The sequence below is a fragment of the Notothenia rossii genome (genome assembly GCF_949606895.1).
Source record: "Notothenia rossii genome assembly, chromosome: 1".
In the NCBI taxonomy this organism is placed as follows: Eukaryota; Metazoa; Chordata; class Actinopteri; order Perciformes; family Nototheniidae; genus Notothenia; species Notothenia rossii.
The window spans coordinates 45,499,552-45,522,146 of record NC_136912.1 but is presented as its reverse complement, the minus strand read 5'-3'; the positions used below and the strand labels follow the sequence as shown (position 1 = coordinate 45,522,146).

Genomic DNA, 22,595 nt, shown 5'->3' with positions numbered 1-22,595 from the left:
CTGAATAGCCTGTCAGAATGAGTAATGTCTGGGTTTTTAATTGCGTGCCCTCTGTCCTGCCTGTAGGCACTTAGAGAGCTGCCTTTTTTTCCCCTCTCTTGATCGTTTTATTAAATGAGACTCGGTCTCTATTTTTTATAAACGACAGGTAGCCTGTCGTGTGGGCCTACCCTCGTTCCCTGATGGAGAATATTCATTTTTTAAATGCTATATTCCCTGGGAATGTGATGCTCCATTTACGCAGGACGAAATGGACATGGGTTATTAACTGAGTAGGTGTGTTTTGTGCTTCTGGTAACGGACGGAACCAGTGGGGCGTAGACTACATCGTGCTTCGCCCTTAACCCAATAGTGATAGCCTTAGAGGGCGAAGCCTTATACGATATAGAACTGGGGTTACGTACTGTAACCCAGCTTCTATGAGTATAGGCGCAGCCCTTAAGGGTCGGGCCCCACTGGCTCCGCGAATAGCTGAAGAAAAGCTGTTTGTGTGGGAGTAGATGGTAGGGCCTACTAACTATTTATACAGAAGTGAGCCCGGAGGTGGGGCCCACGTCATAGGTGGGCGTGGATTAAGTCTGTCAGTGCTGCAGACGTGCAGGAGGGATTACCCAATAGCGATAGCCTTAGAGGGCTGCGCCTATACTCATAGAAGCTGGGTTACAGTACGTAACCCCAGTTTCCATAGTTTCCCCACAGCAGCAGACGCACACAATGACGTCCGCTGGCGCACCATAAACACTTCGGATAGTGAAAGTGCATTCGGATTCTCTAAAGTACCGCAGTCTCTTCTCCTAAGTCCTTTTGAATTCTCCTTTCCACTATCCCTTAACCCCGTGACGTTTCACTCAGAAGTCAAGGAATAGGAGATAGGGTTAGAACTTAGGAGCTGATTTTTAAACTATCCGAATGCAACCCTAGTTTGTTGTTTGTGTCTACCGTCTCTGCGTAGAATAACAGTAGCAACAAGAACCTGTGGGCTCACGTGCGCCCCCTTCAGTGCGGCAGAGGTTATGGCTGCCTCTCCTACTCCTTTTTTCATTGCCGTTATATGATGAGACCAGCGAGCCTAAATATCATATATACGTTAAATAAGTTATTTAGAGACTATGGATGGCGAGGTTAAATTTAATAAAGGGATCTACAAACGTTACATTGGTGACCTACAGTGAGATGGTAACAGGCATGCGCTTAGGGCCCACTTTCCAGCCAGTTTATGTGGGGTGACACATTCTGAGGTGAGGCAGAGCTCATCTGTGCCTCACCTCACCCCACAGTAAATGGCTCGAGCGCGCTCACAAAATAAGTGCCCGCGCTAAATTAGTGCCCGTGCTCCAGCAAGTTACTGTGGGCTTAAGAGAGGCAGAGCTCGTCCCTGCCTCACTTCTCATCGCTACCCGTAGTTGTAGCGGAGCTCGGTAAATTTGCTGATTTTGACTTTAAAAAGCGATTGGAATCATACATAAATCACACTTACATCATAGATCAGTGAAGACATTTTATTATTATTACTATTTAGTTTTTCTTTAGTTGTTTTTCCGTTACATTGGAGCAGAGCTGCCAAGTCTCACCCTTTGAGAGTGAGAGTCACGCAATTTAACCTCTTCACACGCCTCACGCCACACTTGCCATTTCACACGCTTTTTTCCCCCTCTCACTACTTTATAATTATTTTTTAATTAAATTATATATTTCCATAACTTGTTGCTTGAGGCTTTCCGTAGTTCGAGTCAGGGACAGGGTGAGCCCGCCCTATTCTGCCCCCGATTGGCTGACCGAGATATGTGATAACCAATCATCAGCCCCCAACGAAAGGCACCACGTATACAAACCAATCAGAGGCAGCTTAGGGCGGGTCATTGCATCTCTATCCTATGAAGACAACTCTATGAGAACAACACTTATGGCGGAGAAATCAAAAAGTAAACGTGAGATGTCAGTCAGCGCCTCAATAATGACGTGACTGACATTTTCATCTGAAGCGGGAGGTTAAACGGTAGGTAATGAAGGATTATTTGAATTATTTGAAGGATTAAAGTAACGGGGTATGACAGGAAAGTAAAATCTGGTATATTCATTTTGGTGTCACCTTATATATGTTCATGTGTGTTAAATTTGAAGGGACAAAGTATCTTTTCCTCTCCCAATATATTGAGGTGAATTCTGTGTGTTTAGAGAAGGATGGGAGCAGGAGATCTCCATATTTGGGAATAGTGCCAGACGCTGGAATGCTTCCCTCGTAAAAGAAGGATGGGTGCGTGGCACAATCTTGTAGCAGATGTGTATGTGTTTTCATTGAAGTAAATATAAATGCTACATGATTACTGGTCAACTATACCTCTGTTCTTATTCTTTCATGTGTGGGTACTAAATGGCTACAAACATTGTGGAGAAATTAGCTTAAACATCTTTCATTACTCTATATGAAATGGAAGCAGTTTTTTATGACAGGGACGAGAGAGGTGGGGGAGGGACGCATTCCAGGAGTTTCAGCATGTCAATTGTCAGGGGAATCGACTTGTTTTCAATAGAGGTGTGTGGTTAGTTACTTTGTGTTAATAATAGCAGTATGTGTAAAGGAAGCTGGAAATATACAATGTGAAACCTTTTATTTGAAGTAAAGATGTGAACAATAGCTCAAACAAATGGAAGGGCCATAGGTAAGCCTGAGAAGTTTGACTATTTGAAAAGCATCTCTAATACCGCTTAAGAGCATAGGTAATGTGTTCCTCGTTGTTATTGATATGAAAGTAATTAACATGTATTACGTATATTTAGCCAACTATAACAACTATATCTTAAAACATACTTTTAACTTGTGTGTGGCAGTCAGGAGGCGGGAAGATGGACTCAGGGACCAAGGGCCATAAAGGAGATGTGTGTGTGCTGGCTGCAAGATGTGAAATAAGATAAGGAAACTTGTTGTTTAGAGCAGGTTCGTACCAGACACCAAAAGGTGTCTGGTCTTCGTCAAACTGAATGAGACTTTTTGTTTCCGGGTTTCTTCTGCTGTGTCGCACTGATTGGGTGCGACAGGCCATGTGTTGATCTCTGCCAATAAGATGACCTCTGGGGGAATGCACGTACACACCTCCTCCTGTGTTTTAGTATGAAAGCCTGTGTTTTCCTTTGGTTCGCGCTCTTGTTTTTCACCAGCCGTTCCTGAGACCTGTCTCACACACGTGGTAGAACCTGAGCCCGGAGTACTCTGCAGAGTGCTTCGTGATTTCTTTGTATTTGTATCGTTACTGTATATCATTAAAGCAGGATTATTGTTTAACTTGTATTCTGGTGTTTCTTAATCCCTCCCTTTTCCCGAATTCACCTAGCTTGTCAAACGACACGCGGAGACGAGGTTGGTTTGCAACATCCTCAAAATCTCCAACAGTAACCACTTCATTTTTACAAACACATTATTTTTACAAATATGTTTATTTTGATGAAGTCAACCTTGGGTCTGACTACGTGAGACTGAACGTTACACAGGCTGCTGGTGAGCAGTGTGGCAGGTTGCTGCGGTGGGTTTAACAACAAACAACCTTGAATAATAGCAGTGTTAGTTAAATCATCACGTATTTGCGTGTGTGAGCTAATGGATACTTACTATGAGCTATGGGAATTTACAGTACTGTACCTGTGCTGTTTGCATTTCTGTCTAATAAAATATTCAATCAATCAAACAGTAACTTGTAGCTATCTTTTGAGACTGGATCATTGATTCCTTAACTGTATACTTCGATTTCTGTCTGATGTTTGTCTGTTAGTTTGAAAGTCTGAAAGATGTCAGGTAGACTCTTGGCTCTTGTCACATTTTCTTAACATTTTCTTAATAAATTGGAGGGTTTAATGACCACATCTGAAAAACAACCCGTTTCAGCTACATTACTTTACCACATTGTGTTATTTTTAGGTTTCCTAAACTTCTCCCATACAACGGACCTGACGAGCGTGACAAACTGAGTGAGGAGTTTCTGGACTAACATTCCATGGACATTGCCATGCCCAAAGACCCAGCCACGTTCGACATTGAGAGCTTTTGGGGGAACATGGCATCAATGAAGAATAAGGTAAGAATTATTCTGCACCCTTTGAAATACCCATTGACGTAATCAACTTAATTTTCTATACAAAAATACTTGAGAGTAATTAGGCTTCCTATGTACATTTTTCAAAGGTGACTGGTATGAGCAGATTTGGGAGGCTCTCACGTATTGCCAAGTTTGTGTTTGTACTTCCACATTCAAATGCTGAACGAGTGTTCTCTGTGGTGGGACTGAACAAAACCAAAACCCGAAACAGTTTGGCTCTTGATGGAACTCTATCATCCATCATGACTGTGAAGATGGCAACCCTTGAGCCACAGTGTTTCAAATGGGAGCCCCCTCCCTCTGTCATCAAGGCATCAACATCTGCCACAAACACCTACAACATGAGACATGTCATGTAAACCAAAACACACAAACTAATAATTTTGTTACACTTAAAAAAAAATGCACTAAAGGAAAAGGCTGCTATTGTTTCTTAAAAGGCTGCTATATTTTCTTTTATATTGACATTTATAAATAAATGTATTTTATTAGTCAAACTTTTTCTTGTTACAATTGTTTTCATTTCTACTTGTGCTGGTCAATTATTAACACTATATAAGCATGAGGAGGCCGACAGTGCAGGGAGAGCAGCGGGCATGGGGGTGAAGACATCACAACAGTTTTAATGTTAATTTAAATTAAGATATTCCTCTAAATCGACGTTAAAATTAGAATAGAAATAGAATTTCGGCCTCCTCTCCCATAGTGTAGATGACGGCATTCACCTGATTCTCGTTCGCTTGTGTCTCTAATCCAGACGCAATGCGGAATCTTTCAAAACGTTTTATCCACTTAGGCCAGTCATCTGCCTTGAAAGTGAACTTTTCCGGTGGTGAGACTTGAAACTGGTTCATCGTGGCGCGCTAACTAGCTTTAGCCTCTTCCTCGGCGCTCCACGGAAATAATAATAATAGACAGCACTAAACCTGACGTACTTTTTGGTCCGCTGGACACTAACATTGACTTGTTAATGTCTCGTTTTCACTCCTGACACCATGTTCTATTGTTATAAGTGTTCACTATAACTTATATAGAGGCTCTTGTATAGGAAAGGATTGGACCAACGTGTAGGTTGACTTGCTCTCGTTTATTAATCCCCCGTGCACAACACGTTACATCATAAAGGTTCCTACCCTATTATGCCTGATACTACAGTATCTACCACGACTGTTTAAATGGGTAAAAGTTTTTGGGGCTGCTAAGCCATTGACACAGTGCTAACTGGGCTAAGTAAGTTGCTAGCGTTTCCATATATCAACTCCAATGTCAGCAGATGCCTTACATGTATCTCATAGCAGGAGAATGTCTGCATTCACACACAAAATACTCATATGAGTATTTTGTGTGTGAATGCAGACATTCTCCTGCTATGAGATACATGTAACAATGTTTCCCCTAGCATGTCTAGCTCTAGGCAGCCTTCTTGTTTAGCTCGGTAGCATACACGCTAGGAACGCCAACTATAATGTAATTCAGTTTCGCGACTGACCGTACGGTAAATCATATAACATAACTTACATAGAGTTATGACATAGACATAACTTAATTACATTATAGTTGACGTTCCTAGCGTGTATGCTACCCAGGGGCGCCATAAGGGGGTGAAAAGTTAGGACGATTCTAAGGGCCTGTGACTGACAGGGGCCCCAAACATTTTTAGAACATTAAGAGTAAATGTTTAAGTAACCTTTCATCAATTATCAGCAATTAACATTAATATAAAGTCAAATTGATAATGTACTCACTAAACTTACGATTTCTTTCACATTTTTTTCTTCCAAAAGTTAATTATTAAAAAGCTTCTGTACACCCCCCTCTATTTACATGTAATGGTTTGGTCCTGCCTCCAAACGCTGTGCGGCACCACACTTTCTGGCAGAGTGAGAGCATGTGAGTAGGGATGCTAGTACTTACGTGTGTACGATGTCTTAACGACTAACAAAGTCAGGCTTTCAAAAAAGAAAAGAAAAGAGAGAAAGACAAGAGAGGGGGACTAAAGGGCGACAGTATATCACCCAGTTTTTCAAGAGAAAAGGTGGGTGTGGTCCATGAGTGGTGGAAATTAGTCTGTTAGCTAAGCGTAGTCCATTGCAAATAATAATTGTAATGTTTTGCTGACATTAAGTACTGTTAATATCTTCACAGAAAAGGCTGAGGTTTTTCATTTCACTCCTCTTTTAGCTGACATTTAATAAATGCAGGTACATTTTTAGCAGCTATTCATACTAAATCAGTTGTCCCTCCCCTGGTGCCAGGACCAACAGATCCATCTTTAGGCTCAGCAGCCCTGTCCCCCCATAATGCTTTGCAGTCTTGCCATGCTGTCTGTGGAAGCTATTCAGTATTTTTCACATTTATTTAATGTATTTATTTGTTATTTTTTGTTTTGTAGAATTAATTAATTTACAGCCATATTATTTAAGTTAAGTTGTGTTCCAGCTAAAATGCTTTCATTTTGAAGGTGATGGGTCAATTTGGGCACACAGCTGGGTTTATTTAAGTAAATCAGGGCACAGCAGCAGTCGGAGGGCACCGGGAAGGTCTATGGTTTTTTACCAGTATCAGGGCTGAGTTCAGCAAACATTTCAACACCTTTTGCTGTATTGTTCTTGCCAAGGTGAAGCTTTGCCTCAGTGGCCTTTTGAAGTTTTATTGTTGTTGACAAATAGCCACTACATAAAGTAAAAAACCTCCCTTATTGAAGCGGACACTTTTATTGTTTTATTTTTTGCACTGCATGGACGTTTGGACTTGAATCACCACCACGCTCAAACGGAGATGATCATGCTGGTCAAAGGACAAAGGAACATGGACGCCGGCGCATCAGCATTTGATCTGGAGATCTGAGACAATGCTCATTGACTTTGTGAAACTTTGAATTGCCTGTTAAAGACACGGTCAGAGAACAGAGGACCACCCACGGCTTAAATGGACGCCGCACAAATCTACTCCACAACAACAAAACATTGGTATGTGAAGGATAATCTGTCAGCTTTATTGGAAAAAAGCAAACTTATTTGGAGTGACTGAATTACTGTTTCGCTACATGTTGATGAATATTGGGAGTTGTTGGACTTGAAAAGACATTTATTCATAAATCTCCGACGTGAAGTGTCAATATAATTGCCTGTGTGAACTCAATCAGACAATATGGAGCAGCTGGTTGAGACAAACGAGACAATGCCTGTGGTTGATTCAAATGTTTCAAGTGTGGAGAATGTTGCTCCGCCCGAGCCCTCTGTAAAACGGGGCTTCAAGTTTACCCCAAAAGGCTTGGCGTTTTACATAGAAACGTGCCAAGAAAAGAGATCGGCAAAAATCAAGCAGGCCAAAATATACATTGAACCAATACGTGTCTGGATGAAATCTACTGACAATGTGAAGTCTGTTCTAGCTCATTTGTGCAACTTCATCAAGTGTTATGAGGACGCTAAGGACATGCATGAGTCTTTCATAGATATGGATTTGCCCGAGGAGGAGGTCAAAAGGCAAAATACATATTTCAATGCTAGAATGATGACATTTTGTAATTTCACTGAGTCTGTAAAGGATTGGTTGTCTGCTGCTGGGCACCCTCATGTGGAATCAAATGACAATGTTGACAATGAAGTGGAAAATAATGACAATGATGTTAGCAATGTTGATGTTGAAACTGATGTTGAGACTCAAACTAAACAAAGTGCTGTTATTGAGGATATCAATCCGGAGGACAGTGCCTCTAACATTTCAGGTCCAAAGGAAAGGCAACACAAAACACACTCTAATGTATCTAAAACATCATCCACCGCATCTGCCAGGCTAAAAGCAGAGGCTGATAAAGCAGCAATTGTGGAGCGCATGAAGGCTTTAAAAAGGAAACATCAGTTGGAAGCAAAGGAGGAGGAACTAAGAAAAGAAAAGGAGGAACTAAGAAAAGAAAAGGAACAGTTTGCTCTGGAGACCGAGCTAGCTGCAACTAATGCCAAAATCAATGTTCTGGAAACTAGCTCAAAATACAGCTCCAAAAGGGAATGAACTCTTATCTGGAAAGGAACAAAGCTCAGAGTACAAGGCAACTCAATCCTCAGGCTAATCAATTTGTCCCACTGAGAAATGACAAAAATAACATGCAAAATGAATTTCACCCTAATGCCCAGGCTGTCACTGTAAGACCAAAGGAAACCTCACAGACCATCAGGTTTAAAGATACATCACAAACTGTCAGGCCTAAACAAATGGCAGTGTTACAGACGGACCTCAGACCACTATACACTCAAGCACCAACACAGGTGGTTTATGATGCTCAACAGACAGGACGAGCATCCTCCTTGAATATGACATGCAATAATGACACCCAAAATGACATTGTGAATATCATGCGACGCCAAACCGACATCACTACAATGTTAGTACAGCAACATTTAGCATCCTCCCTACCAGTGAGAAATATACCCACATTTGATGGTGATCCTCTTCAGTGTCATTCTTTCACCAGATCCTTTGAAAATTGTGTTGAGGTTAAAACTGATAATGCAAGTGATTGTTTACATTTCTTGGAGCAGTTCACCAGGGGGCAACCAAGAGACCTGGTGAAAAGTTGTCAGCACCTACCCTCTGTTCAAGGATACCAAAGAGCCAAATCCCTGCTTGCTGAACATTTTGGAAATGAATACAAAGTTGCTTCTGCTTATATGGACAAAATTGATAGCTGGCCTCTGGTTAAAGCAGAAGATGTCAAATCACTGAAATCCTTTTCTCTGTTCTTACGGGAATGCTCAAATTTAACACAGCGAATCATGCACATGAATGAGTTGGACATACCATCAAACCTCAGAAACATCATGATGAAGTTTCCTTATAATGTGAGGGAGAAGTGGAGGAGCCATGCATGTGATTTGCAGGAGAGACGTGGTTGCAGAGCACTATTCATTGACCTTGTGAACTTCGTTGAAAAACAAGTTAGAATTGCCTCTGACCCACTGTTTGGAAATATTCAGGACTCAAAATTTACCAGCTGCAACAAACCCCCCACTGTCAGTGAACCAAGGCATAGGAAACAGGGCACCTTTGCCACCGGTGTCACTGCAATGAAAGAAACAAAGAAACAAAGGCTACATGGATAATAAGATCAAGTCCTTTTCTGCCCAAAGTCACAACAAATGCTGTTTATTCTGCCAACAAACCAGCCACTCACTTGAAAAATGCTCACAGTTTAAGTTAAAGACACAAAAGGACAAGATACATTTCATAAAGGAGCATGGAATTTGTTTTGGTTGCTTGAAACGGGGACACATAAGCAAAGACTGCAGGAGTCGATTGGATTGCAGTGTGTGTCAGCAAAAGCATCCTTCAGTCCTTCACATTGAGCAGAAGGGTATAAGTGCTCCTTTTAATGAAGCACAAGAACCTGTGAGCCCTCTGAGTGTAACATCTGGTCAGTCTCAAACATGTGGCCATATAGGGGCCAGAGATGAGTGCAATGCTGTGTTTTTGATTGTTGCAGTTCAAGTGAAAAGCCAAATGAGTGACAGAGTTGTACAGACCTATGCATTTTTGGATCCGGGGAGTTCTGGTACCTTTTGCACTTATAGCCTTGCAAAGGGATTGGGGCTAAGTGGCAAGCCAGCCAGTATTCTATTGCAAACAATGGGGCAAAAGAAAATTGTAAGTACCAATGTATTGTCTCACTTGGAAGTGTCTGGCATGGATACGGATGATTTTATTGAATTGCCCAATGTCTTAACCCAAAGAGTTATGCCAGTGTCACGTGTGAACATTCCACGACAGGATGATGTGGAAAAATGGCCTTACTTGAGTAACATAAAGCTGCACGAGTTGAATGCAGATGTGGATTTGCTCATCGGAACTGATGCAGCAAAAGTGATGGAACCATGGGAGCTGATCAACAGCCAAGATGAAGGCCCATACGCAGTCAGAACAAGAGTCGGCTGGGTCATTAATGGACCACTTAGGAGTGGAAGTAACGGCAGAGTTAAGACTGGCTGCTCTGTTGTCACAACAAACCGCATATCTGTGGAACATCTGGAAGAGATGCTCATTAAGCAATACAACCATGATTTTAATGAAAAAACATCAGAGGGGCAATTGGAAATGTCAAGAGAGGACATTAAATTCATGAATATAATGAGAAGTACTACAGAACTGAAAAATGGACATTATTACAGTACATTGACTTACCTTTCAGAGAAGAGGAACCGGTCTTGCCAAATAACCGCTGTGTTGCAGAGCAGCGACTTCAAGGCCTGAAGAGGACATTTGAAAAGAACATCAAGTTTAAAGAGGAGTACACCTCAGTCATCAATGATATGCTGGTTCAAGGTTATGCTGAAGTGGTACCCATTGAACAGCTGGAACAAGATGAGTGAAAAGTGTGGTACATTCCCCACCATGGAGTACATCACCCCACCAAAGGAAAGCCGAGGGTTGTATATGACTGTGGAGCCTCATACTCAAATGGGATTTCTTACCAACCCTTTGTCCCCAGATCTCACTGTTCCGTATCCGCCTCTCACGGACCACTATTGTGGTAAGCATGTTGTAACTTCCGGTTGTTGTTGTCATCTCCGGGTATCCCGTGTGCCTGTTCTGTTGCTGATAGCTTATTATCTTAACTTAATCGATCTTTTTAAAACTCTTGATCACGGCAACTGCCTGACGTTGTAATCACACGTTACTACAGCTTAAGCACTCACAAACTCTCCTTCTCTTAGCGACTGTAACTCCACAGTTGCCTACACTCTTTTCGGGTTTGCTAACGGTAGTTACTTTAGCTTGATAGCTAGCCATGGCTCTTTCCCCACCCTCGGGTGCTATTTCCTGCTCTAACTGTCTCATGTTTGGTTACTCCCCTACCTCCTTTACTGGTACCGATACATGTGTTAAATGTAGTATAGTTGTTAGGTTGGAGGCGGGAATCATAGCCATAGAAGCCCGGCTCCGCATCTTAGAAAATAACCCAGCTACAGTAAAGCCCATGTTAGCCGGTGCGGACCGGCAAAAGGTAGCTCCTCTTAGCCGTCCCCCGGCAACTCCCGAGCAGCAGGGAGAATGGGTGACTGTTCAGAAGGGGCATAACGCGAAACCCGCAGGTCCCCACCAACCCGTTCACGTATCTAACAGATATTCCCCACTCAGCGAGACACCCGCTGAGAAGCCAACTCTGGTTATTGGTAGCTCTATTATGAGACACGTGAATTTAGAGACCGAAGCGTCCACAGTCACATTCATTCCGGGGGCCAGAGCGGGCGACGTTGAGGCGCATCTTAGACTGCTGGCTAAAAATAAACGTAAATACAGTAGGATTGTTATTCACGTCGGTGGTAATGATGTTCGTTTACGCCAATCAGAATGCACCAAACTTAATGTGGCGTCGGTGTGTAGTTATGCTAAAACAATGTCGGACACCGTAATCTTCTCTGGTCCCTTCCCCAATCTGATCAATGATGACATGTATAGCCGCATGTCATCATTTCAGCGCTGGTTGTCTTGGTGGTGCCCAGCAAACAATGTGGGCTTCGTGAATAATTGGACAGCCTTCTGGGGAAAACCTGGTCTGATTAAGAGAGACGGCATTCATCCTACTTTGGAAGGTGCAAATCTCATTTCGGCAAACATTTCAGGGCTCTGTGGACTTAATCCATGACAAACTGGAGTTGAGACCAGGAGGCAGAGTCGCAGTCTTACACGCTTCTCTGCGCTCTCTCCTAGGCAGTCATCCATAGGAATCCCGAACCCAATAAAATACCCAATATTAACGGTGTGTGTATCTGCCCAAGGACAATTTAAGGTAAAACCTAATAGAGGTGTCATACATAATAACCTAATAAAAGTAAATGTAACAACTACTACAGTGCAACAAAACAGGAAGATTAAATGTGGTCTCTTAAACATAAGATCTCTAGCATCTAAAGCAATACTGGTAAATGATTTAATATCAGATTATAATATTGATATATGCTGTCTCACTGAAACTTGGTTGAGACATGAAGAATATGTCAGCATAAATGAGGCCACTCCACCCAGCCATATCAATACTCATATTGCCCGAGGCACGGGCCGAGGAGGTGGAGTTGCAGCAATCTTTGACTCAAGTTTACTTATCAATACTAAACAAAAATTAAATTATACCTCCTTTGAAAGCCTCATTTTCAGTCTTACGCATCCGACCTGGAAAACTTTGCAGCCAATCTTATTTGTTACAGTGTACCGTGCACCAGGTCCTTATTCAGAATTCTTATCAGAATTCTCTGAGTTTTTATCAGCTTTGGTACTTAAAACAGATAAAGTAATTATCGTAGGTGACTTTAATATTCATGTTGACGATGATAAAAATAGCCTTACTGTTGCATTTAACTCTATATTAGATTCTGTTGGTTTCTGTCAGAGTGTAAATAAACCAACCCACTGCTATAATCACACTCTTGACCTTGTTCTGACTTATGGTATTGAAATTGAGCAACTATTAGTCGAACCGCATAATCCTGCTTTATCCGACCATTTCTTAGTAACTTTTGAAGTACTGTTACTAGACTACAAAGCATTAGCCAAAAGCTCCTGCAGCAGAAACCTATCTGTTAGTGCTATAGCCACATTTAAGGAAGAGATTCCACCAATACTTAACTCGATAGCATGTCTGCATGTAGGGAAGGAAACTTATACACAATGTACACCACCCCAAATTGATCATGTTGTTGATAGTGCTACAGATGCGCTGCGAATAAAATTAGACTCTGTTGCTCCTTTGAAAAAGAAGAAAATAAAACAACATAGATTAGCTCCATGGCATAATGCCGAAACCCGCAAAATAAAGCTTGAAAGGATATGGCGTTCCACTAAACTTGAAGAATCTCGTTTAATTTGGCATATTACACTCAATGAATATAAGAAAGCACTGCGTAAAGCGAGAGCAGCATACTACTCTTCATTAATAGATGAGAATAAGAATAATGCAAGATTTCTTTTCAGCACTGTAGCCAGGCTGACAGAGAGCCACAGCTCGACTGAGCCTTCTATTCCCATAGCACTCAGTAGTAATGATTTTATGTGCTTTTTTAACGATAAAATTGTTACTCTTAGAAACAAAATCAATGACCTCTTGCCTTTGACCAGTATAGTGTTATCAACAGCTCCCGGAAACGTAAGTTATAATATTACACTAGATAGTAAACTAGAATGCTTTTCAGCCATAAACCTTGAACAATTAAATTCAATGATTCTCTCTTCTAAACCATCAAGGTGTATCTTAGCCCGATTCCAACTAAGCTGTTAAAAGAAGTTTTTCCATTAATTAGCACTTCTTTATTAAATATTATGAATATGTCTTTATTATCAGGCTATGTTCCACAATCATTCAAAGTAGCAGTGATAAAACCGCTTCTTAAAAAGCACAACCTCGATCCAGAGGTTTTAGCCAACTATAGACCTATTTCTAATCTTCCGTTCCTCTCAAAAATTCTTGAGAAAGCAGTCGCAAAACAGCTGTGTGATTACTTAAATAACTATGATTTATTTGAAGATTTTCTGTCTGGCTTTAGAACACAACATAGCACAGAGACAGCTCTGGTTAAAGTCACAAATGACATTCTAATAGCCTCTGACAAGGGACTTGTCTCTATTCTTGTCTTGCTCGATCTTAGTGCTGCATTTGATACTATCGACCATGATATCCTATTGCAAAGACTAGAGCACTTAGTTGGCATACAGGGAACTGCTTTAGGCTGGTTTAGGTCCTATCTATCGGAACGTTCTCAGTTTGTACGTGTCAACGATGAATCTTCCATGCAAACCAAAGTTAGCCATGGAGTGCCACAGGGCTCAGTGCTTGGACCTATTTTGTTCACCCTATATATGCTTCCGTTAGGCAATATTATAAGGAATCATTCTGTAAACTTTCATTGTTATGCGGATGATACTCAACTATATTTATCAATCAAGCCTGATGAAATTAATCATCTAAATAAAATTCAAGACTGCCTCAAGGACTTAAAAACGTGGATGACCTTACATTTTTTTATGTTAAACATGACCAAAACTGAAGTTATTGTACTTGGCCCGAAGAATCTACGAAACAAATTATCTAAAGATATATTAACTATGGATGGCATTAATTTGGCCTCCAGTGAGACTGTAAGGAATCTTGGTGTTATATTTGATCAGGATTTATCCTTTAACACCCACATAAAATCAATTTCAAGGACCGCCTACTTCCATCTACGTAACATTGCAAAAATCAGGCATATCTTGCCTCAAAACGATGCAGAGAAACTAGTCCATGCATTTGTTACTTCAAGGCTGGATTATTGTAACTCCTTATTATCAGGGTGTACCAAGATGTCAGTCAAGTCGCTTCAGCTGATTCAAAATGCTGCAGCTTGTGTACTAACTAGAGTTAGGAAAAGGGACCACATTACTCCTGTTCTGGCTGCCTTACACTGGCTCCCTATAGAACACAGGATAGAATTTAAAATTCTTCTTCTCGCCTACAAAGCCCTTAATGGGCAGGCGCCATCTTACCTTAAAGAACTCATTATACCCTATTGTCCTACTAGGGCATTGCGTTCCAAGAATGCAGGGTTGTTGGTTGTTCCTAGAGTCTCTAAAAGTACAATGGGAGCCAGAGCCTTTTCTTATCAAGCTCCACTTTTGTGGAATCAGCTTCCAGTTTGTGTTCGGACGGCAGACACCCTATCCGTTTTTAAGAGTGCGCTTAAGACCTTCCTTTTTGATAAAGCTTATAGTTAGGGCTGATTAGATTCAGCCCCTAGTTTTGCTGATATAGGCTTAGTTTTGTCGGGGGACATCTTACTTCTTCCTTCTCTCTGTCTATACCTGTGTACTCTCATGTTCCGATTAACCCAGCTTCCCCAAATTTCTTTCTTTTTGGGGTCTATATACGCCGGGATCCGGAGTCATGGATGATCCTGCGGTCCTGTGTCATGGATTGCGAGTCCTGGATCTTGAGTCGTGGCTGTGGTCCTGGATCATAAGTCCTGGATGGATATACTCGTGGATTCATCTTCCTATTATACACACATGCATTTCCAAACATTTGAACTACCTATGTTGCAAATGTATTATCTTTTCAATTTACAGACGGCATCTATTGCACGTCTGTCCGTCCTGGGAGAGGGATCCCTCCTCTGTTGCTCTCCCTGAGGTTTCTCCCATTTTTCCCTTTAAACTGTGGGTTTTCTCTGGAAGTTTTTCCTTGTACGATGTGAGGGTCTAAGGACAGAGGGTGTCGTATTGTCATACTGATATTCTGTACAAACTGTGAAGTACACTGAGACAAATGTAACATTTGTGATATTGGGCTATATAAATAAACATTTATTGATTGATTGATCATACAAAGGAACATCTCTGAACTGTCAGCTCTTGCAGGGCCCCGATCTCACGAACACTCTTATGGGGGTCCTCTTTCGCTTCAGAAAAGAGCCTGTCGCAGTCATGGCTGACATCCAGGCCATGTTTCATCAGGTGCGGGTGCCTGATAAACATGTGAACTTTCTTCGCTTTCTTTGGTGGCTTCAGGGCAACACTGACCAGGAACCAGCAGAATATCGAATGAGGGTACACTTGTTTGAGCTGTTTCGTCCCCCAGCTGCGCCTATTACGCCTTGAGGCGAACTGCAGAGGACAATGCAGCTCACTTCCCTCCTGAAGTGATCAAAACAGTCGATCACAACTTTTATGTAGACGACTGCCTGAAGTCTACAGCCTCGGAGGGAGATGCAATTAAGTGTGTAAAGGATTTGACTCTGCTCTGTAGTCAAGGAGGATTCAACCTCCAAAAATGGGTGACAACCAGCCGTTGTGTCTTGACGTCAATCCTAGGTGACATCAGAGCAACAGAGAGGAAAGAGCTGGATTTGGACACAGATCACCTGCCTATGGAAAGAGCACTTGGACTGCAATGGTGCGTGGAGTCCGACCAGTTCAGCTTTAGGACTTCATTACAGCCACGCCCACAGACCAGGAGAGGTATCTTGTCAGTGGTCAGCTCTCTGTATGACCCTATAGGACTTTTGGCTCCTTTTACAATGCCAGCCAAGTTACTGTTGCAGGAGCTTTGCCGGCAAAACCTGAAGTGGGATGAACAAATTTCCCCCTCCTTCTCCAAACAGTGGTCTGATTGGCTGAGCGACCTCCAAAGGATGAGTGTATTCAAGGTGGAACGCTGTATCAAAACCCTGAACTTTAAAACATCTGTGAAAGCACAAATTCATAATTTTTCTGATGCCAGTGAAGCTGGTTATGGTACAGTGTCGTACCTGAGACTGGAAGGTGGCAATAAGGTGCATGTTTCATTTCTTGCTGGAAAGGCCAGAGTTGCACCTCTGAAGCACATCACTATTCCTCATTTGGAGCTCACAGCGGCGGTCCTCGCTGTCAGAATGGATGGAATGCTTCAAAGGGAACTACAATGGCAACTGGAGGAGTCAGTGTTTTGGACCGATAGCACGACTGTCATCAAATACATCTCCAATGAAACCAGACGTTTTCATACGTTTGTTGCCAACCGAGTCACTGTGATCAGAGAAGCTACAGATGTTGACCAGTGGAAGTATGTGGGCTCCAAGGCCAATACTGCTGACGAAGCCTCACGTGGATTAAGAGCCGAAGAATTTCTCACACATGGAAAATGGATTAAAGGCCCAGAATTCCTGTATTTGCCTGAGAGTGAGTGGCCTACACTGGAAATGGATTCAGTGATTCCCATTGATGACCCGGAGGTCAAAAAAGAAGCAGCAGTGAATGCCATTGTTAAGGATTCAGAAAATCCAACAGACCATCTCATCAACTACTTCTCATCTTGGAAGAAGCTTAAAACGTCTGTTGCCTGGTTCCTTGAACTTAAAAGACTTCTGTTGCTTCTGAGTCAAAAGAAAAAGTAACTTAAAGCTACCGAAGGTGACAAGGATGCAGGAGTTAAAAGTACAGTTGAACAGAAACTTAAGAGCTTCAAAACCACACTCGGTGGAAAACATTTGACTTCAGAAGATTGTGATGAAGCAGAGAAGGCAATCATTCATTTTGTTCAGAAACACAGGTTCAAAAGTGAAATTGCCTCCCTCAAACATGGCTCAAATATTGTCTCCAAGGACAGTCCACTGTACAGGCTAGACCCCATACTGGAGGATGACATTCTCAGAGTTGGTGGTCGTTTGCACAAGTCTGCATTACCATCAGAAACAAAGCATCCTGTTATTCTTTCCAAAGACCTGCATGTCTCCCAGCTCATTTTACGTCATATTCATCAACAACTAAGACACGCTGGGAGGAACCACATTTTGTACAGACTTCGACAGAGGTATTTGATAATTAATGCCAATTCAGCTGCAAGAAAGACCATTACAGAATGCATGGTGTGTAGACGGCACAGAGGAAAACTTGGGGAACAGAAGATGGCAGACCTGCCTGAAGAGAGAGTTGTGCCAGACAAGGCTCCTTTTACTACAGTGGGAGTTGATTATTTTGGCCCCATAAAAGTGAAAAGAGGAAGAAGCCTTCTAAAAAGGTATGGAGTGATTTTCACTTGTCTGACCAGCCGTGCAGTACACCTGGAGGAGGCACATTCCCTTGATACATACTCTCGCATTAATGCCTTGAGGAGATTCATTTGCAGAAGAGGCCCTGTGTCAAGTTTAAGATCTGACAACGGCACACATTTTGTTGGAGCAAACAAGGAGTTGAAGCAAAGTCTTGCTGCTTTGAATAATGCAAAGATCCAGAATGCCCTAATTCAGGATGGAATTAAGTGGAGCTTTAATACGCCAACAGCCTCACACCAAGGTGGCGTTTGGGAGCGTCTCATTCGATCAGTAAGGAGTATACTGACCTCTGTTCTTGGACAACAGGTTTTGGATGATGAAGGCCTGCAGACACTGCTTTGTGAAGTAGAGGCGATACTAAACGACAGACCCCTCACAAAAGTGTCTGATGACCCTAATGACCTCGAGGCCCTCACCCCAAACCATGTTCTTCTGCTGAAGGGAAAACCCATCTTTCCCCCTGGACTCTTTGAAAAGAGTGACCTGTACATCAGAAGGAAATGGAAGCAAGTACAGTATATCGCAGAGTTGTTTTGGAAAAGATGGATATCTGAATACTTACTTGTGATGCAAGAAAGACAGAGATGGGCAGCCCCAAGAAGAAACTTCTCCCCAGGAGATATTGTCATCATTGCCGATGCTACAGCTCCAAGAGGATCCTGGAAGATGGGTCGAGTTGTGAGTACTAAGTCTGACTCCAAAGGATTGGTTCGCTCTGTGTGCATCCAAACCAAAACCAGCGTCTTGGAGAGACCTTTGACGAAGATCTGCCTGCTGGTGGAGGCCACAGAATAAGATCATGGGCAATTCTATCTATTTTCTCTTCCTATCCTGTCTTCTTACCATCTGTTTATCTTTCAGTGGCTACAGAGAAGGTGACACAGAAGACACTATGGCTCATGGATAGAGAGAATAGCTCCCTCATATGTTTTACATAAGGGTAATTGTGATTCTCACAATTAGGGGCCGGAATGTGGAAGCTATTCAGTATTTTTCACATTTATTTAATGTATTTATTTGTTATTTTTTGTTTTGTAGAATTAATTAATTTACAGCCATATTATTTAAGTTAAGTTGTGTTCCAGCTAAAATGCTTTTATTTTGAAGGTAATGGGTCAATTTGGGCACACAGCTGGGTTTATTTAAGTCAATCAGGGCACAGCAGCAGTCAGAGGGCACCGGGCGGGAAGGTCGATGTTTTTTTTTACCAGTATCAGGCCTGAGTTCAGCAAACATTTCAACACCTTTTGCTGTATTGTTCTTGCCAAGGTGAAGCTAATAAATACCACAAAAACGTTGATGCCTTGTCTGGACAATGGACTCATTACCAACTGATGATCTGCGTAAGATCCACTATACCTGGTGCCTCAGTGGCCTTTTGAAGTGTTATTGTTGTTGACAAATAGCCACTACACTGTCCATTGAAAGCCAGTTGGCTAGAAAGCTGGACTTCAAGGACTTGATCAGTGAGTTTGCCTGTAAGAAGGCTAGGCGCTGGGCTCTTGGTGAGTAAGGCTGAGCTAGTGCTCGTAATAACTGTTAAATGGCAAGGCTATGGTAACGATATTGGATCATTACACAGAAGATGATGAGAAAAAGACTGAGAACAGGTATAGGCTCTGATTTAGCACCAACATCAGGCGTTTTCATTTCCATTTCTGTTTTGTTGTCCATTTACACTTTAATACCCGCTTATTTTGTAGTTGGTATGTATATTTAATTAAAAAAAATGGTTATAGCATTTTATAAATGATAATATTGGTGTTAATATTAACTTTATTTTAATTTAAGAGGTCATGTATATTTAAGTTATATTTATTTTGATTTATGAATGTTCCATTCAAAAATGTTATTAAAAAGGCATGTACACCATAAAAGATGACTATTGAGGTCTATTGTCAGGAATGTTAGTGTTATATCAAATAGTGAATTCTACTGCAGCAGAATGTTGCAGTAGAATTTGCAGTCTGCACAGTGTTATATTTTCCCTGCTCAGTGTCAGTAAATAGTGTGCAGTTAGTATTGGACTACAAGATAGGTTTAAGCCTGTACAGGTAGAGTTATTTAGAGCATAAATGAGTGGGTTGGGTTCTGGAGTTGTGGTTACAGCAATTGTGCTTGGTTGGCATGGCCTGTGCCTGGTGGTGGGGCCCAATGTGATATCTTTTCATAGGGCCCAAAATCCCTGGCAGCGCCCCTGATGCTACCGAGCTACCTTTCCTAGCGTGTATGCTACCGAGCTAAACAAGAAGGCTACCAAGAGCTAGACATGCTAGGGAAAACATTGTTTTTATGCCAGCTACAATGAATGACCGAACGTAGCAGACTACCCGTATAAGATTGCAATTGTAAACATGTTCTTGCTAGCCTAATATGAACCACTAGCTGTTATTCATAGTAGGTTGGCATATTACACTGAACTAGCAAACGTAGGTTAGCATATTAATCTAGCTGGCAAGCTAACGAACCTAAAACAACTAAGTTTCTCTAATATTTTGTGATTTGCATTTGATTTCTTCCAGCCAGATCAAGAAACTCCTGGCGTATCTGGCGGACAACACATGACGGGATGACCATTCGTCCTGCGTCGTCCTAAGAAGCCCCAGCACCAGTTTACAAAGCTGCGATAGGCAAGATGCCGAAAACGCCTATAAGGGGAGGAATGGATTATATACCGTGTATATATGTATATTTACACATGTTCATTTTGTACATTTCTAAAAACAAAGTTTGATGGAAATACTTACTAGCCTTTCTTCCTTGAATTATTTGCTCCTATAACATTCATTCATACAAACCATGATTTGATTTTTCATCAAACACAGTAGTAGTTTATTACAGGTAAAAATAACTTACTCTTCTTCCGTTCTATTCCTCAAAGGTCTATAATCGAATCTGTACATGTTATGGCAACCCAGTCTCACGGCATTTTGTGTTATAGTCATGACATTTAATCTATTGATTCGTGTTCACCAACACGATTTTCCCCTTTTTTTCGTGTCACACAGAACGATTTTAAAAGCAATTTATTTCTATTGGTAGTATGTTTCGTGCCTGCAGCACGTCTTTTTGTCCGTTCGGGTCTTGTGTGGGGTTCATAAAAACATGTTCTTACTCAATATCAAGTCACGATTATTGTTTTTATTTTAAATCGTAGTATAATGTCAGACTTTTTTTGTCGTCTGTGAGGAAAATAAATGGGGCTCAGTGCCTCAAAATACTGAAATCTATATTTTGTTTAAATCTTTTTTTCCTTCTAATTTGTTATTCTTTTCTAAATAACACACTGTTATTTACTCACCAATAACACACAATTATCCTTGTTTTTATTTATTCGTTTTATTCTATAATCTCAGGATTTTTTGGCTTCCGTCAGGAACTGAATTTCAAAATAAAAAATAACCGGAAACAGACGTAGGCCTATAAGGGACATTTCGAGCATCAGGCCCCGGCCGTTTCTCAATCGCGAGGATGCTTGCTTGCTAGCACATGTCTTCCGAGTCACTTCCTTCAGAAACTAGGCAATAATCCTTCCTTGCATTCGGAAAACGAAGAGTGGAACAGGCTAGCAAGTCTGCAGGTGTGCGTCATATGAGAGGCCCCGCCTTACATTTTCCGCCACAGATTTGGGGAAATTGGTCCGTGCGCAAAGCATTGTGGGGATTTGAAGGACGCGAAGTCTACCCATGTGCAGCCTCGAAATTACCCCCAAACCAAGGACGCGGCCTTGGTGGAATTCCAAGTATGCTGGAGATTGGAACAGTCCTTCGGCGGCACTCGGTGACGTAGTATCCTTGAAATATTGTCTTGGAAGCCAGTTTCCTCGCGATTGAGAAACGGCCCCCATCTCAGGCTGGTTAAATGAAATCCTTGCTTCCCTCACTTGCGTCGTTTCCCTGCGTCTAGTCCCTCCCACCCAGGAAAGCATGGAGGGACGCAAGGAAACCACGAGAAGCAGGGAAATGAGTTTTAAGAGCAATGGGACGTCCTTTCCTCCGGAGCCTCACGTGAAGTGACGTCCGTTTGTGATGACGGCGCACAGCTGTTCGTCTGAGAGTAGCTCTGTCCCCGTTGTTTTCACAAACACCCCCGCCACACATTTACTGACACACACATTTGTATCATCTGTTGTAGACCCAAATAAATAAAATAAGAACTCATTCTCAAAAAAGATCAACGCCATTCTTAAAACGAACAATAGTTTGATTAATATTGATTAGAGTGCACAATAGAAATAAAATAATTGAGAGAAGAAAAAGAGATATATTATCTATCAAAACCCAGTTAGATTAACATAAATTGGATTGCACACTTTGTTTGTTTGTGTGGATATGTAGCACATTAACATTTGAATAGCACTTAATGACTGACTGAATGGAAATGACAATAAATGAAAATGTAAAACGAAAAAAGCGATCATGAAAATGTTTCCAATAAATGAATAAAATGATTTTCTGACCACTTTGTTGTTCAGATATATCACATATTTGTAACTAAATGATACATGAATTGAAACAAAACACAGTGTAAACTGAGGAGTGACTCTTGTGAGTTTCATTTATTTTCTTCACTCCGCTGGGAAATGGCTCTCATGTCAAGAAGCATCAGATCAGTGCATGCGCTGCATCGTTCAATCAGTGAGCGATACACAGTAAGGGGGCGGAGCAAGTATCTGAGGATTTCATCGGAGGATGGTCTGGTGGTTCCTCGGTTATCGCTCCTCCATTATCGCTCCTCGCTCCTCGCTCCTCCGGCAGAAATAAGAGCCATGGGAAGGTAATCAAGATGGCACAGACAAATCAACTTCCGGTGAGACCAAGGACCGAGGAGCGAGGAAATGAAAATAGTCGACCTGAGACGGGGCCACAGCCACTGATGTGATTACCCAAGATCCTCAGTTAAGCTCGCTGATCGGATGTATTAGCCGCAATGCATGTAGGGATATGGTGTTAAT

The 22,595-nt window shown here is 41.8% G+C and overlaps 1 long non-coding RNA gene across 2 annotated transcripts; it reads left to right on the top strand.

The window, feature by feature from the left end:
* Window positions 1-1,909: 1,909 nt before the first annotated feature.
* LOC307020230 lies at window positions 1,910-20,499 on the top strand. 2 transcript variants are annotated; one of them, XR_013802811.1, is made up of 3 exons: window positions 1,910-1,996; window positions 3,911-4,067; window positions 20,164-20,499. It is a non-coding gene; the product is annotated as an uncharacterized lncRNA (long non-coding RNA). The 2 variants fall into 2 exon arrangements; XR_013802812.1 differs by lacking the exon at window positions 20,164-20,499 and adding an exon at window positions 4,175-4,483.
* The last annotated feature ends 2,096 nt before the right edge of the window (window positions 20,500-22,595 follow it).